The 16,489-nt window shown below is 40.7% G+C and overlaps 1 long non-coding RNA gene across 1 annotated transcript in view; it reads left to right on the top strand.

Moving 5' to 3' along the window:
• Positions 1-16,489, top strand: part of LOC125754735 (uncharacterized) — a 333,661-nt gene that overhangs the window by 237,863 nt on the left and 79,309 nt on the right. The gene's annotated exons all lie outside the window — the stretch shown is intronic.

Here is a 16,489-nt window from a genome sequence, read left to right as displayed (position 1 = left end):
GCTGGGAAGGGTATGTGCGGCAGGTGTGCACAATGGGAAGTATGAATTTTGGGAGACTTCGGTGGCTCCCGTCATGATCTCATGGCTCATGAGATTGAGCCCCACGTTGTTGGGGAGTCTGCTTGAGATTCGCTCCATCTTTGCCTCTGCCTGCATTCTCTTTCTCTCTCTCCAAAATAAATGAATCATTTTTTTAAGTGTAAACTTTATCCTGAAGGCATTACGGAGTCACTGCAAGACGTTAAGAGTGATCCCAGGAAGATGCACTTCAGAAAATCTTACTCGTCTGCTCAAAATGGCAGAAGGCTTCCCATCCTTCCTGGCCGCCATATGTTTCTTGGTCACTAGATGACTCCTATCTTTTAGTGTGCTCTTCCTCTCTTCTGTCATTTGCAATTTTATTTTGGATCCTTCTTCTAAAGTCACATTTTTGGTGAAACTTCCAAGGTTCTCCGTCCTCACATACCCCACCCCCACACCAAACACGTCATACCCATTTTCTGGTCTCTATTTTGATTTGTCCCTAAGATTTTTTTTTTTCTTCCTAACATACTCTAATACTCTGTTGTCCATCTTTTTCTTTTGTCCTTTCGGGTCTATCTCCCCCAAAAAGATATGTAAGATGGGATCTATGTCCAGTGGACGTGCTGACCTGCCATGCAAGGTCAGACCTGGTCAACAGTGCTTGACGTCTGCCCTTTTAGACTTGACCAAAGGGTACCGTGTATGCTTTCTAATATAGATCATTCTTGCTTTCCATGTTTAAAAAGTAATAGTTTTACTGCAAAAAATTTTTTGAAAAATGTAGAAAAGTAAAAAGGATAAATTTAGACTCTGATATCCCTGCTTCCCAAGGATGAACAATGTCCATTTTTTGGCAGATGTTTAAGTTATTTGATATAATGCACATTTTACATATAGTATGTGATATACACATTTTATGAAATGTTTACGAATCTAGGATCGTACTCTATACATAATTGTGCATTCTGCTTTAAAAAGGCTATTCTTTCAAAAATTTCAAATGTGGTATATACTTTAATCTGAATTTTAATGGCTGAATAGTATCATGAAATGTATTCCACTAACTTAATTTTGTTGAGCATTTGCACTTCTTTTGATTTTTTTTTTTTTGCTACTATCAATAAGATTGTAGTGAACATCCTTATTACATCTTTCTGTAAGTATCATCATTTCTTTAGGATAAATTCCAAATAATGGAGATGTGGTAGTTTTTAAATTGTACTGTTTTTTTTTTTCTCCCTGAATCTATGTGAGACTCAACTCAGCCCTAATAATAACATGCTATTTCATTTTCTTAGTATTTTTAGATCTGCCTGAGGAATTGAGAGAAAAGCTAGTCATTTTCCTTAGTTTGAATATTTTCTTTCTTTTTAAAACCTCAAACTCAACATTTATTCAGTTTTCTAAACAATGCAGTGTGTTTATATCTGCATTATTTAAGCATCATTTATGAGTAGACAAGATTCCAGTTTAAATAATTAGGCACAAGGATGAAATATTTAGAACTCTTCTTGGAAATATGCATTTATATTTTCATAATGATTAATAGTCACCTTAATTGCCTAATTTTCCAACAAAAATCATTGGTGCTTACATGACTGGTAGGTAATTCAAATCAATCTTAATTACTTTATTCTAGACTAATAGTGTCAGTCGTTAGGATCTTAAATAGAAAAACTTGGTCTGGAAGGTGACTCTCTCCTTCTTCCAAATTGGACATCAAGACCCCGCCCCTCAAACTATATAATGTCCAGCCCCATTTATTGAATATCTGATGCCCTTTGAGCTCCGTGCTACATGCCAAGGATGCTTAATGCTAACATACATTCTAAATATTCATAAAAAACATGTGAGCAATATAAATGAACTCCATTCAACAAAATAAACTATGTAAGGAAATGATTTGGAAATCATATACATCAGATGTAAAATGAGAAAGGACAGTTACTTTGAAATGAGTCTGAATTGGACCAAAGGAGAGATGAGGACATTGAATGTAGCTGGCATTCCTCAAATACAGATTTGCTTATTTAACTTCAAGGAGGAATCAATTCTGTTTCAAATGAAGAAAGAGATGTCTGTGCCCAGAATGGCAAATGAGCTTATAAAGCTAATTCTTCTGGAAACAAGGGATACTGGAATTTGTGGAGGAGATGCCATTCAAATGAACATTGTAAGCCCCGAGAAGGTAGTGTGGCCAGGCTCTTTTATTTCATCGATACCTACAAGGGACAACCACGCCTTGGGTTCAGCAGTTGTGAATATTTCTAGTATAAATATTTGAATCGCTTAAAAAATGATCCCCAGAGGCAAAAAGTCAGGGCTTCACAGAATGTCTTCAGAGGTGCATAATTTAAGTAAATATCCAGTGTTCCTGTTAAATCTGATCAAGACATTTTTTTATTTCAATCCCTTAAAGAGTCAGCGGAAGGAAATGTCATGTTCAGTGAGAGCAAGAAATGACGACCACTCCCCGCGACTAAGTGCGCTGCTTTCCTAATACCTGAAGTCTGCCCAGGGTCAGGGAGTCACTGACAGCCCTGTCCTCCATCACAATAAACAGTGTCAGATCTGAAAAGGCATCTCCATAATTACAAAGAAATGCAAACGGGCCTGTATAAATCCTTTCTTTTAACAAAGCCTCTCAAGACTCTGTTGCTTGCTCCCAAATACTATTTTCAAGGTTGAAATCTGGCTGCAAATGTCGCTCCACCAAAAGCATTTGAAGTTTTGTGGAAGCAGTCCCCTCACGTTGTTTTTCCTGTGACTTGGATTCCTGACTCTGTGAAGCTGCCTGAGATAAAGCAAGTTCAACAACATTAAGGATGCAGTCCTATCAAGATTCTGACCACAGGCATGGGGAAACTATGGGATAAGGGGTTTTGCTAGAATCTCTACTAAGCCCCTGAACTCTTAAATCTGAGAAGCAACCTGTTCTCCAGAGCAAAGCGTAACTGATTGGACAAGATGGAGTTTGTTTGTTTTTTTATTTATTTTTGAAAAAGAGAGAGAGCAAGTGAGCCCCTGTGAACAGGGAGGGGGGAGGGAAAGAGAATTCTAGGCAGGCTCCACACTCAGCATGGATGTGGGGCTTGATGTCCCAACCCTGAGTCATGATGTGAGCCGAAATCAAGAGTCAGAAGCTCAACCAACTGAGCTACCTACCTGCTCACCCCCGCCCAAGACAGACTTTAAAGTAACTAAGTGAATCAAAGCTACAGAGAGATCCCCTGCGTTTCAGTCATTGCCCATTGCCAATGGTCTATTCTGAGATAAGCAAAAATCAGAAAAGAGCCAAGAGAATATTGTTGCCTTATTTGCAAGGAAAGCAGGTGAGGAGGAATGAGAAACATCAGCAAAAAGAAAATATGACACATTTCACAAAGGAAACAGCAATCTCAGCTAATTCTTCACAGGCTACAAATAACTTTTAATACATGATTTCTCAAAAGGAGTTAAAAGAAGTAAAATGTCTCAAGATATTACAAAACAACAGAGAAATATGTAAATTAAGTTGGAAAAGCTAGTGGAAAGAAATGAAAGATAAAAATAAGAATTTAAAAGGTTGAAAAAGCCATTTGGAGTGCCATAAAATAGCCTTAAAAAGAGTAAAATATTGCCAGCAACACAGGGGATAGGTTCAGGGAAATCGCTCAAAATAAAGCAAAAAAAAAAAAAAAAAAGGCTTAAACATGTTTAGAATGAGAAAAATGATAGCAACGAGAGAGCGAGGATAAATGTTTACACCGTTGGTGTTCCTGGAGAGCAGAACAGAAGGAAAACTCGTTTCAAAGATGTGATGGGAGAGACGTTTCTTGAGCTTAAGCAACACTGGGATGTGCTGCTCAAAACTTGGTTCTGGGAAAAGCCAGTGCACCATGAACCTCTCATCAAAACCAAGCCTACTCGTGCTGCCAAGTGGGCAAAATAAAGAGATCATGGGGGGGGGGGTGTTCAGGGAGAAAAACAGGCCTGATAGAACACGGAGGAAACACATTTTCAACACTCTCAATATTTTCATAGAGATGCTCGGAATGGGTCAACGACTAAAGTCACTGTGTAAATCCTTTCTTTTAACAAAGCCTCTCAAGACTGTTGCTTGCTCCCAAATACTATTTTCAAGGTTGAAATCTGGCTGCAAATGTCGCTCCCCAGAATAATTTCTCCAATAATACAAGAATAAGTTTAACTATTTGGAGAAAATATTTAATTGCAGAAATTTTGCTAATTTTAACTATTGGAGAAATTTTACTGATTTTAGTAGTTCTAACCATTGGAGAGATAAAAAACTGAAGATGGATTCGTGAGAGGAAAAATGTAGTAAACTACTGAAGACCAAATTGATCCACACCTTCAGAGTTTGGGTCACCTTTGCCTAAATATCTCCTTAAGGAGAACCTAGACGATGAATATAGATTTGCCCAAGCTCCTTGTCCACCGTGCAGTCCTTCCCACACCCACCATGTGCTTCACTTTGATGGAAATAAGGTATTTGATTCCCCTTCTCAGCCCGCCCCCCCTGTGGGAAATCACGTTCAGTCCAGAACATTAAGCTGAATCCTTCCCTTTTGCCCCCTTCCTTCATCTTAAAAGATGCACTGATATAAATTAAACACGAATACATGCATGTGCTCTGAGCTTCTCCTGGTTTCAAAGCTCCAAATACCACGTTGTTCGTCCAACAGAGGTCACGTTGGTTTTAAAAATCCCCGAGTCTTGACCTATTTATACTGCCTTGAACCGACATCTTTCGTTCAATCACACTGAGGTTTACCCACTCTTACGTCTCTCCCGTGGGGTCCCTGACATCATTTTAACAATGTTTGTCTTTAGCAAGTGAAAAACCGAAGCAGCCCATCTTAATGGTGTCGGTTGCATATGGAGAACTATGGCCTAACTCCCAGAAAACAAGAGCCCGTTGGAGATCATCTGGTGAATGAGAGTGAATTTTAACCTGTGGGACCATTCTGATCAAAGATGTCACTGCTAGGTAAAGTGAACGAGGTGCTAATCATTGCTACAAAGGCCATCGTACTGCAGGCTATGAATGCGTCAGATTAACTACCTTACATTTACATTTACATGTCAAATACACTTCCATTCAATAGGGCAGGGGGAGGAGGCCAAAGATCTAAGCAAATAGGACAAAGCTCTAGGACCCTCAAGTTTGGATTCTTGACCAGAACCACTCCACCACCACACCTGGGGCCAGAACCCAGCTCTTTCTACCAGCCTACCCTTTGGGAATTTAGTCCCTAAATACCCCTTGGGAATTTAGTTTCCATTAGCCAGCTCTGGAAGGTGGCATAATGGCCAGAAAAGGGAATCCATTCAAAACCAAGCAGACCTAAGTAGGAATCCCCTTCTTTTTCCAAGTACGAATGTAACTTCTGAGGAACACAGACTCATATTTTCCTTACCTTTCTTTGTCTCCCATCCTTTCCAATCCCCACCCCATAATAGGAAGAGAACATCACCTATTTTAATGGGTGGATCTTTTTCTTTGATTCATTTGGCTTGCTCTGTCTCTGATAGGGAAAATTAACCTGGCATTTATGTATATTTATAAGTATTCAATCCACCTATATGGGTATTCATCAAGGTAGAATGAATGCTGTGTAAGTTAATTAAATCCAAGGCAAAGCCGTGTGTTTTCCTTTGACACGGGCATTTTAAGGGGCCGTGATTGATACATCATTAAAAGAATTAGGTGTGAGGTTAAATTAGTTATTGAACCACCTCCACGCTGTTGCTCTCCATTGTGTGTGAGATTGGACAGGCTGACCTACCACTCTGCATAAAGCAGGCTATCACACCAGGGTTGTTCAACTTCCAGCACCCAGAGAATGGTAGCCCTGGAAAGAGATTACACAACATGGTAGATAAAACGTACATTTTTATAAAACAGCCAGTAATTAATTTTCACCACAAAAGACATTGCTCGAGCGGCTTTCGTTAAGGTATGGCCCCAATAACTGCACATCCAAGAAGTAAAATCGTGAGTTTCACTCTTTGCATGCTCAGATCTCCGTGTAATGAAGCCATCTTGGGTCGACATCAATGGTGGGGGTTCAAAGAACACCCTAGTACTAGGAAGTCTTAATTTTAATGAGTGCTCTGCACCATTTTTAAGAAGTTGATCTTGCAATGCAATTTAATTCAGGGACACTACTGCAACCTAGATGAAAGTACTTATTAATAAATGTAGCTACACTATGAGAATGGTTCAAATGGAAAGCCGGAGGATCAAATACCATTTTCCCTACTTTGTGAATCAGTGGTGTCTCCATAAACATCCGATTCATTTATCAGTCTTATGTCATATATTTGTTTAGGTAAATGCATTGTAGGCATGCACAGTCTGTTAAACATGGTCAGTGGCAAAGCAAATATTCCAATGCATGCCTCCTAGATTGCAGGCATCACTCTACATGATGATGAGCAAATAATTGGGGTCTCTGCATCCATGGATTTTATATTTGTGTGTGTGTGTGGTTGCAGAAAGTTCTAGCAATAGATGAGCAAACAAATCAATGAACCTGGCCATTTTAGGTATGCCAAGTGTGGATAAAGAAAATTAAACTGGATGAGGAAAGGTAAATTGGGTGTAGGGCCTAATTTAAATCAACAGCTCACTGGAGCTTGTATCTGACACCCTGTGCTCAGCAAGAGGCGTGGTGGGACAACGGGAGAGCCGTGACCTCAAGCCAGTGGACAGAGCCATCAAGGGACCCAGCTGTCTTGCACTTCCAACCAGTGGGGTTAAAAATTAGCCCTTACACCTGTCCCAGACACAGACCCTCGTTTGGTTAGACTGGGAAGTACCATCTTCATGCTCAAAACTGATTGTATCAGGACTGGAATATAGTCAGGTCACAGCAATAGGACCATAGGTATTATTTTATGGGACTTTTCTCCTTCTTGTCCTTGATAACATGCTGTGAGTATGTAAGGCTGGAAATGGTGAGCAGATTTTTCTACCACGTTAGTGTACGGACAGCAGCAGTAAAGAGAAAAAGAGATATGAGATGTTTGATAACTTCATCTGGTGCATTCTCAGAAGGTAGTCCCATATCCAGATGTTTAATAAATTACCTTTATTTTTGTTTTTGAAGGTGGTTTTCTGCCGCTTGAATATATTCCTGATTAATATGGTACCCGTTCTTTGATGTCTCATCATCTTCCTTCCTAGATTTTCATCATCATCTCCTCACTGACCTAATGCTTGTCCTCCTGAATCCATTTTCCTAACCAAGCCAAAGTATATCTTTAAGTCCGAAATACAATCACGGCGCCTCTTTGCTTAAACCTTCTTAATAGCTCACCCTTGCCTTCAACAAAATTCCAAATATATTTTTTTCAAAGATTTATTATTATTATTATTATTATTATTATTATTATTATTATTATTTAGAGAGTGAGAGCAGGGGAGGAGGGACAGATAGGGAGAAAGAAACTTAAGCAGACTCCTGATGTGGAGCATGGAGCCCGACGTTGGCCTTGATATTATGACCCTGAGATCATGACCTGAGCTGACATCAAGAGTCAGTCGCTTAACCACCTGTGCCACCCAGGCATCCCCAAACTTCCAAATATCTTAACATGGATGTGTTAACCACACTCTGCCCTTTAATTGTCCTATTACCTTAGATCAGTCCCTCAATTTCTCTCTGTCATCCTGCATTAAATAAGAAAATTAATAGGAACTATCTCATAAGCCCTGACACAAGTTGAAATGTGTTGAAAGCATTGAGCAGGGTAGCAAGGGCAGCTAGTGCCCACTAACCATGGGTTTCCCACATTTTCTCAGCTTCCCTTCTCGTTGGGAGTGGTTATGGAGCTAGTTTAGTCTAATGAGTTGTGGGAGGAAGTGACCTGTGCTAGGATCAGAGCAAGACATCTAAGAGCAGAAGTGAATTTCTGCAATCTCTCTCTTTCTGCTATGTTGCCTCAGGCAGCCGTGAAGGTTTCCCCCATAAGATGGCAACACTGAGTCACTCTTCTAGAGCTACTTGATCTTCAGTGCACTTCCAGAGCAAAAAAGAATATCCCCTTATGTATCCCCATATACATATATGTGTATATTATATATTTATATATAATAATATATATAAATATATATTATATATAATATAATGATATAATATATAAATATAAATATATTTATATATTTATATATATAAACCCCTAAGGGGATGTTTGTTACCACATTATTACCTATCTTAGCCCAACTCCAACAAAAAATTTCCTGGCACCACAACATCAAGCCCTTATCTAATTGTTAGCAATTATAGCTGATCCTTCCTGGCTTTCCTCTTGCAGGAAGAAGCCTCAGGAAAGCCTGAAGCCTGGATCCCCCAAGAGATACTGGCTTGGACAATGACTTTGGGTGCACAGTCTTAGAGGACGTGTCAGGAATGTTCACTGCTGTTCCGCACCGGTTGCTTCCACCTCAAGTTCAACGTGATCAATAGGGAAGCCACCAGAGTGCACACTCACTCAGCCTGAGTGAGTGCTATAATCTCAGTAGGAACTCTGAGCCCGCGTAATCTCAGTAGGAACTCTGAGCCCGCGATATTATTTGGTCCCTTGAAAAGATCCCATGGGGTGATGACTTTAGCTTTGCATGGCTGCCTCTGAATAGATGTATTTCCATATGCTTTGTCACACGTCCAAGTTGATGCTCTCTCCGACCTGCCTGTTTGGTGTTTGTTGGAAGGGAGGAAACACTTACCATATCCTTCTAGGATCCATAGCCGAGTCTTCAAGAAAGGTATGCATGTGTGTTAACGTGGAGTGTTGTGTGTGCTGAAACACCTTGGGGGGGATAGGTGACTGCCCCAAAAAGCAGTGAGATCTGAGAGCTTCTCCACCATCTTAATAAGTAAAGGGGAAATCACGTGGGTCTGCGTGGAGAGTAAATGTTTTTGTGAAAGGCAACTGGGTCCTTAGAAGAACAGATGGACATGTGACAGTTGTGGCAGAGTCTGGGTGTGGGGTCGATGTCTGCTCTCCTCTCCTGTGAAAACAGGCAGTCCTTCCCAGCGATGCCAACAGGGAGGGCGCTGATGCCCGTTGAGGTCCTTTTGGAGATTCTGTCTCCAGGCAGATGACGGAAGTTCAGAGGAAACCTCTCTGCGCGTCTGCCAGAGTTTTGAGGCCGTCGTTCATAATCAACGTCCTGACACAGTTCATTTTGGGGGGCCTTGTCCTGAACCCCTTCATCGCCCATCCATCCATCTGTCCGTCCCACCCATCCATCCCTGTGCTTCTGTGGTAATCATATCCCCGTCCTGCCTCACCATCTTCCTTTCCCGAACACCATGTCTTCAGGCAGAGTGGACTCTGGTTATTCATATGCTATATCGTCTTACATCTCACAGTCTCGCATCCTTCACACAGGTGTGCATTTGCCAACACCAGACCGCCTGTTCTGCTTCTTTCTGATGGTCCTGTCCCCCCGGCAGTCATGCCTTACACGTCCCTTTCTTGCCTGTAATTCGTGCAGATGCTCCTTCACATTGACAGCAAACTTCGTGCGCTTACCCGTTGTACCAGCATCCATTTCATTGGAGCTTCTGCATCACTTCTCTCTGCATCCTACTTGCCTGTACACCCTTGAGGACCCCTTCAAGGACCCAGTCATGATCATTATCTTGCTGCCTGACATTCCATAAATGTTTGAGTACATGAAGATCTACTAAGCATCGACTTGAAGAGCCACAAATATCTACTTCCCCAAGTGAACTCATGTCCTAGTGGTTTTTGTTTTTTCTTACACTCTGTTGACTTGAAAACAAAAAGCCTAAGAAAACAGGGAAAGGTAAAAGAAATATGGGAACTTAGCTGTTCTTTGTTTCTCCTTAATTACAGTATCTTTAGCAACTAAAGACCATATGAAGGAACAAGGCATAGAAAAACAATTAGCAAATTCATTAACTGTTTGCTTATGCTTTTGGTCTTAAGGATAATTAGTTGTCTTATACTTCTGCTTGGATTAATGCCTTGTGCATGGAAGCAGCCTATATTTCACGAGTATTTCTGCAAAATACAGCAGGGTGGCAAGCCTTGCCTGTGGATTGATGCAATGACATTGTGCATCAAGCAGAGTCTCTATTGATACAGTTAAATTTGAGTGTGGGGGTAGAAATAGAAATGCATGAATTTGCTAGTGTTTGAATTTCTGCAGAGTTCATCTAAAGTGTCAAATTTCATCATGGGAGGGAGAAGATCTTGCATAATGATATAGCAGAAACTCTTTGTCATGTAGACATTTTCAATTATTTATGTGGCCTGATAATGTTTGAGAAAGCTAGTGATAATTACTGGCTGTTCCAAATTTATATTTGAGGATCCATTGAGGCAAATTATTAATTCATTAACCAGCTATTTGTCTTTGCATGTGTTCCATGCAGGACCCTATCCTAGGAGCGTTGGCATGAACACTGGAATAGGACGGTATAATTCACGTGCAAAAGCAAACACACAAATAAACGTCATTCAAGGTAAAGGAAGAAGCACTGATTTAGGAGAAAGAGTAAAATACTGGAGTAAAACAAGCTTCTTCCAGATGGGAAAAATCAGGGGCAGCTTTGTAAATAAAGGGACATTTGACTTGATGTCTGCAAAATAGAGGGGTATTTGGATACAGAAACGTTCGTGTTTTGGGGGGAGCAGGAATCAGACAGGTCGATTCCCAAGCTGAAGCTATTTCTAAAGGAGCCCTTGCAAAAGAGAGGGGGGCAGACTCTCCATCATTGACTAATTACTTTAAAACCCACATCATCTGGGACACCTGGGTGGCTCGGTGGTTGAGCATCTGCTTTTGGTTCAAGGCATGATCCCGGGCATGATCCCCGGGTCTGGGGATCTAGTGCCATGTTGGGCTCCCCATAGGGAGCCTGCTTGTGTCTCTCCCTCTCTCTGTGTCTCTCATGAACAAATAAATAAAATCTGAAAAAAAAAATACCAGTGGGGTTCAGGAGGCACCAGTATCACCACTAGCCAAGCCTAGTTAATCTGCATGTGACTACAAACAAGGCAAGTTGCATATTAGTCTCCACCTGAATTATATGTAACTGCAGTGCTTTGTGGGAAACGGGTATCTTTGCCTTCGTCCTATAGGGACCCTTTTAAAAATGACATGAATGGCATCTAAGAGTGTAGAAAATAAGTGACCTCACTGGAAGACGCCATGTCATAGTAACAGCTGGTTACATAATGAATTCCTGTTCTTTGAACTTTCCAGAAAACGACAGAACGGGTCAGAATAATCCACATTCTGAGTCTCGTGGAACACGCTGTCTTGATATACCCAGTATCCCGTGCAGTCCAGTGCAGGGGGTCTCATAGGACGGCAGGTCTACTCTACACGACTCGCGGCCGCGTGCCAGTAGCATTTGAGGCAGGGGACAACAGAGAGACTGCAAGTTTTCATTAGAGCAAAGAGAAGCATCTCCAGCATAGGTTGACAAGGTACCAAATTCTACGGTTAGCATCGATTCCTCTTTGCTCCTTTACGGACTTGAGTCTTCCCAGTTGGGCTTGGGGAATAGGGTCCCTGTGACTGTTTATAGTATTACGGAATGCTTCCTCTTTGGCGATGACCAACACAATATATCACAGCAACGAAGTATCACCGTGTGGCAGACCATCCTGACTCTCAAACGCAAATTAATCTTTTCTTTCCTTCTTACCTGTGACTTCCTGACCCCCGGATGGCCAACACTGACGTCCAAGAGCAACAGATGCCTATTTTAATGATCTGTTCGTTAAATGACTTGTTTTTCTCCAGCTTCACTAAAGAAAGGCCGAGGAATGAGAGAGAATGCAAGGCAGTAAAGAATTAGGTAGAAAAGCTTGTGTAGCTCTATGACTGTTTCTCTCAAATTCACAAAGAGCAGAAGACATTCTTTTACTGGGTTTCAGGAAAATATTCAAAAGCGGTAATTCGTTTGGTACTGTATTCTTCCCAATTAAGGAAATGCAACATGTTTTTCCAAAGACAGAGATTTTCCTCGTGGTCTGTTTGATTCAGGAGCCAGTCAAGTGTTTTTAGGATCAGGAGGAAATTATCACTCCTTTGTTGTCCAATGCCAGACACTCTGATATTTTGTACCTTTCATCTCTCAAATGGTGCACGACGAAGAAGTGTCCTATTTACTTAATGAGATTTTTGTGTGTGTGCAAAGATTAAATTGCAAAATCGTAAAATCACTTCTCAGCTAGTTAATTTAGAGATTTTATACACAAGATTTCAATCGCTTTGCAACCCACTGCCTGGAACTTTTTGGACGGGAAACCAATGATTTGCAGAATGTGACATTTCTGATTGCAAACTTCAAGTGAGTCAGAAGGAAGTGTGCTTTCTCGTATGGGGTTTATGAAAAGACCCCAAAAGGACTCCAGGTCTAAGGTACCCATAGAGCAGATCAGACAAAGAAGGATGCTCTCAAGAACGTAAAAATGCTATTTAAAATAGTGTGTGTGTTGGACAACAGGTGTAGACCGACAAGTGTGGTTTTATTCATATATCCATTTTTTCCCCTGAGAAAACTCTCACCTAGATTACTGACTTCACTAGGACGGACAGGTGCTATTCAAAAGCTATCCCCAAGGTTAAATAAAGTGTTAAGACCAAGTTTGGAACTCCAGTACACGTGCCCCACAGTTAACTGCCGCATGTCACACACTATCTTGAAAATGTGGTATTGTTCAAGGGGGTGTAGCCTAGGACTTCTTTCAGCCCCAAAGAATCTCTTTCTCTCTTTACTCCTTGTGGTGTTCTAAAAATAGAAGTGCCTGGTCACCTTGGTAATGTGACCAGGAGCGCATTGTGTTGAATCAGCAGTCAGAAAGGTTCTCTATCCTTTCTAAAAAGCACCATGCCCAGAGAGTTTTACAGATTGAATCTCAGTGAAGTTTCAGGAAAAAAAAAAAAAAAAAAGAATACCCTTAGCTTTTGTGAATGCTTTCAAAAATATAACAGGGATGAAAACTTCCCAACTCACTTTGTAACGCTAGTGGGGCTTTGATACAGAACTGTGTATATTTTGTGTGCCTGAAATATTGCTTCGTATTTCAGATGAGCATATTGTAAAATGCTCTGGAGCAACAGATTAATACTGTCTGTTCCCGTCTTTAGTAGACACCTTTGTAGCTTTTGACCATAGCTTGACCCCATAATTATAAATATTTATGGATGCCACTATAAGGAATTTACTGATGCGTATCCCAAATAACCCTCCAAACACACCTGGGAAGGCACAGTTTACTAGGCAGGTCCCACGGGGGAGTCATGCAGATATCTGGGAAAAGGCACGTGAGATACAAGGACCCCAAGCTCAGATGCACATGGTGGGCTAAGCATTTAGTCAATATGTTTACAGAATAGCATGGGGGATATTATTGCTGGAATAGAATGAATAAAATAAGCAGCTACAGATTAGACCAGAAATGTGTCAGGATCTCATGAGAAGTAGGGCTTCCTAGGCCGTTGTAAGACACGTAACTGTTACTTCGAGTGAGATGGGAAACAATTCGAGAAATTCAAAAAGAGAATCTGGATGTAAATTTTAAAAGAACTAACCTGAATTAATTCTGTTGAGTTAACAATAGACCATAGGGTGACAGGTCAATATAGGGACCTATATTGTAAATTTTAAAAGATGTAAATGGATGTAAATTTTAAAAGAACTAACCTGAATTAATTCTGTTGAGTTAACAATAGACCGTAGGGTGACAGGTCAATATAGGGACACCTGTTAGGGAGGTGACTGCGGTAACCTAGGTAAGATATGCTGGAGGCTAGGACCAGGCTTGGGTGGAGAAGGTGATGATTGCTGCTCAGATTCTAGATATGTTTGACCTTGGCTGCAGAGCATATGCAGAAGAGAAGAGATAAGGATGATTCTTGCATAAACTATAGCTTAGGGGTAGATAGAAAATTTGGCTTTTTTTTTTTTTCAGGATATTTTGAATTCTATTTCAAAGGCATAATGGATAACCTTATCTCTTGCTCGTAGCCTTTATGGGAACTTCAGGGAGTAGCTAATTCACTCCAACATCCTGGATGTTTCCTTCCAGCTGTCCTAAGCCTTGATGGGCACAGAGTCTGAGTCCCAAGAAGTAATTGGTGGCGATTGAACTCGTATTCCAAACTGCATATTAATGCTAACCAGACTTTCCAGACCAAGGTAGAGTTCTCATGTTCTCCCGCCTTTATAATTGGCTGTAGCACACCCCACGTTTTAGATGTGTGAATTGTGACACACCACTTCTTTGGACGTTATTCTTTGAATAGACAATTTTGGATGGCAAGATAAATTTAGAAATTATTCACTCCGGCTTTCAAAAGAATGATGTATAGTGGTGTTTCTGACTTGCATTCACGTGCAGGACTATTTTCAGGATTGGCTTAGCCAGAAGCTCCTGTTCCATTTTTGCAGAGGTGTCTTTGGCTTTGGCTTTCTCTAGGGGTTGGCCATGAGGGTTCAGCTACTCCCCCGTATAGTGCCAAAATGGCTGTAGCATTCCAGCCGTCACACCAAATACCGCTCTCTCCATAAGTGAGAGGATGTTCAGTCTGAGCATGATAAGCTGGGGTCCCAAGATTAGCTCTTATTGGATCATTTGTATCACATGCCCACCATGTGCTGATTAGTTCAAGCTAAGACACACCTTAGCAGCAGCAGAAGCGAGTTCATGGTCCATCCAGATATGTGAGCTATGTGGATACTGAAATAAAAATATGAGTGACATTAACAGGAGATATTAAATGGATAGGCAACCTATATGCCCTCTACAGTCATTTTGTCAATACTCATCAATTATACACAGATGCTATCTGGCTGCTTTGATTTTTAAACAATCACATGTACACGTAACTATTTATTTACCCATATGCTTTAGCCGTTGTGGTAGGCAGCACCTGAGTTGGCTCCCCAGTGATCCCTTCCTCATGATATTCATACCCTCATGTCCCTCCCTTCAGTGTGGGCTGAATCAAGTGACAGTTTCTCATAAATGGAATATAGCTAAATAATGAGATGTCATTTCTGATATTAAGATTCCATATCTCCTCTTGCTCCGAGGAAGCCAGCTGCAATCTTTGAAGCTCTCCTACAGAGAAAATCACATGTAAATGAAATGCCATCTCTGGCCAACAGCCAGCGAGGACCTAATGCTTGCTTAGAAGTGGGTCCTTCCACAGTCAAATCTTCAGATGAGACCCCACCCCCAGCTGACATTTAATGGTAACCTTGTAAGAATTCTTTTTTTTTTTTAATTTTATTGATGTATTCATAAGAAACACAGAGAGAGAGGCAGACACACAGGCAAGAGAGAGAAGCAGGCTCCCTGCATGGAGCCTGATGTGGGACTGGATCCCAAGACCCCAGGATCATGACCTGAGCCAAAGGCAGATGCTCAACCACTGAGCTACCCAGGTGCTCCTAATTGTCACTCCTTGCAAGAATTCTTAAGCCAAGGGACCCAGTTAAGCTGTTTCTAGATTCCTGACCCACGGAATTTATGAGATACATTATTGCTTATTTTAAGTTGCTAAATTTTGGATCTGTTTTAATGCACCATCAGACAACTAACACAGTTATAATATCGCCAAATTGGAAACTAATTAAATTTTCAACACCAGGGACTTGGCCAACCAAATGATAGTATCCCATGCTGAGGAACTGGAGTTAGAACACTTAACTGAGAATACCACTCACCTTGTTACTGCATCGACAACTATGGCCAAGAGCCATAACCCTCTCTGTGATCCTCAGTCCTCTGTAAATAATGGTATTTCATAAGGTTCCCAGGGATGTTAAAGGACATAATCCATCACTCAACAAAGTGCCTGGCAAAAAGCAAGCCATCCAAAAGCATCAAGGGAAGAAAATTTTTTTGTTTTCTGTTTTGTTTGTTCCTTAAATGACCCCACACCTCTTATAAAGCATGAACCTGGGGAGTATTTATGGATATGTGAAATGTTCACGACATAGTAAGTGCAAATTTGGGCTATAAAAACATGCTGATACATGGACACAAAGTCTAGAGGTTGTAGGTTAAAATGACTAAAATTGATCATGGTGATTATGGCTAACTCTGTGAATACTCTAAAAACTAGCAAAGGTACACTTTATGCTGGTGAATTGTGTGGTATGTGAATTCCAGCTCAGTAAAGCAGTTAAAAATATAAACAGTGTTTTTCTTTATGTTGTAGACTTTTGTTTGCCTCATTAAACATTTCGATGTTCTCTACTGTGACCATTTTTAAGAAATAATCAGGAAGCCTTATTAAAAATCTAGTAATGACTCCAGTTTAAAAATACTTGGAGTAAGCCACTTTATGGTAGGTATGCTTGTCAAAATTCCATTATTGGCATTTATCTCTAAGCATACACAGTTTAATGGGGATTTATCATTCTTGTGAGCTAAAGAGACAAAAATTTTTTTTTTTTTG

This window comes from Canis lupus, chromosome X, assembly GCF_003254725.2.
Source record: "Canis lupus dingo isolate Sandy chromosome X, ASM325472v2, whole genome shotgun sequence".
In the NCBI taxonomy this organism is placed as follows: Eukaryota; Metazoa; Chordata; class Mammalia; order Carnivora; family Canidae; genus Canis; species Canis lupus.
Note: the sequence above shows the minus strand (reverse complement) of the source record. Positions and strands in the feature narration are given on the sequence as shown.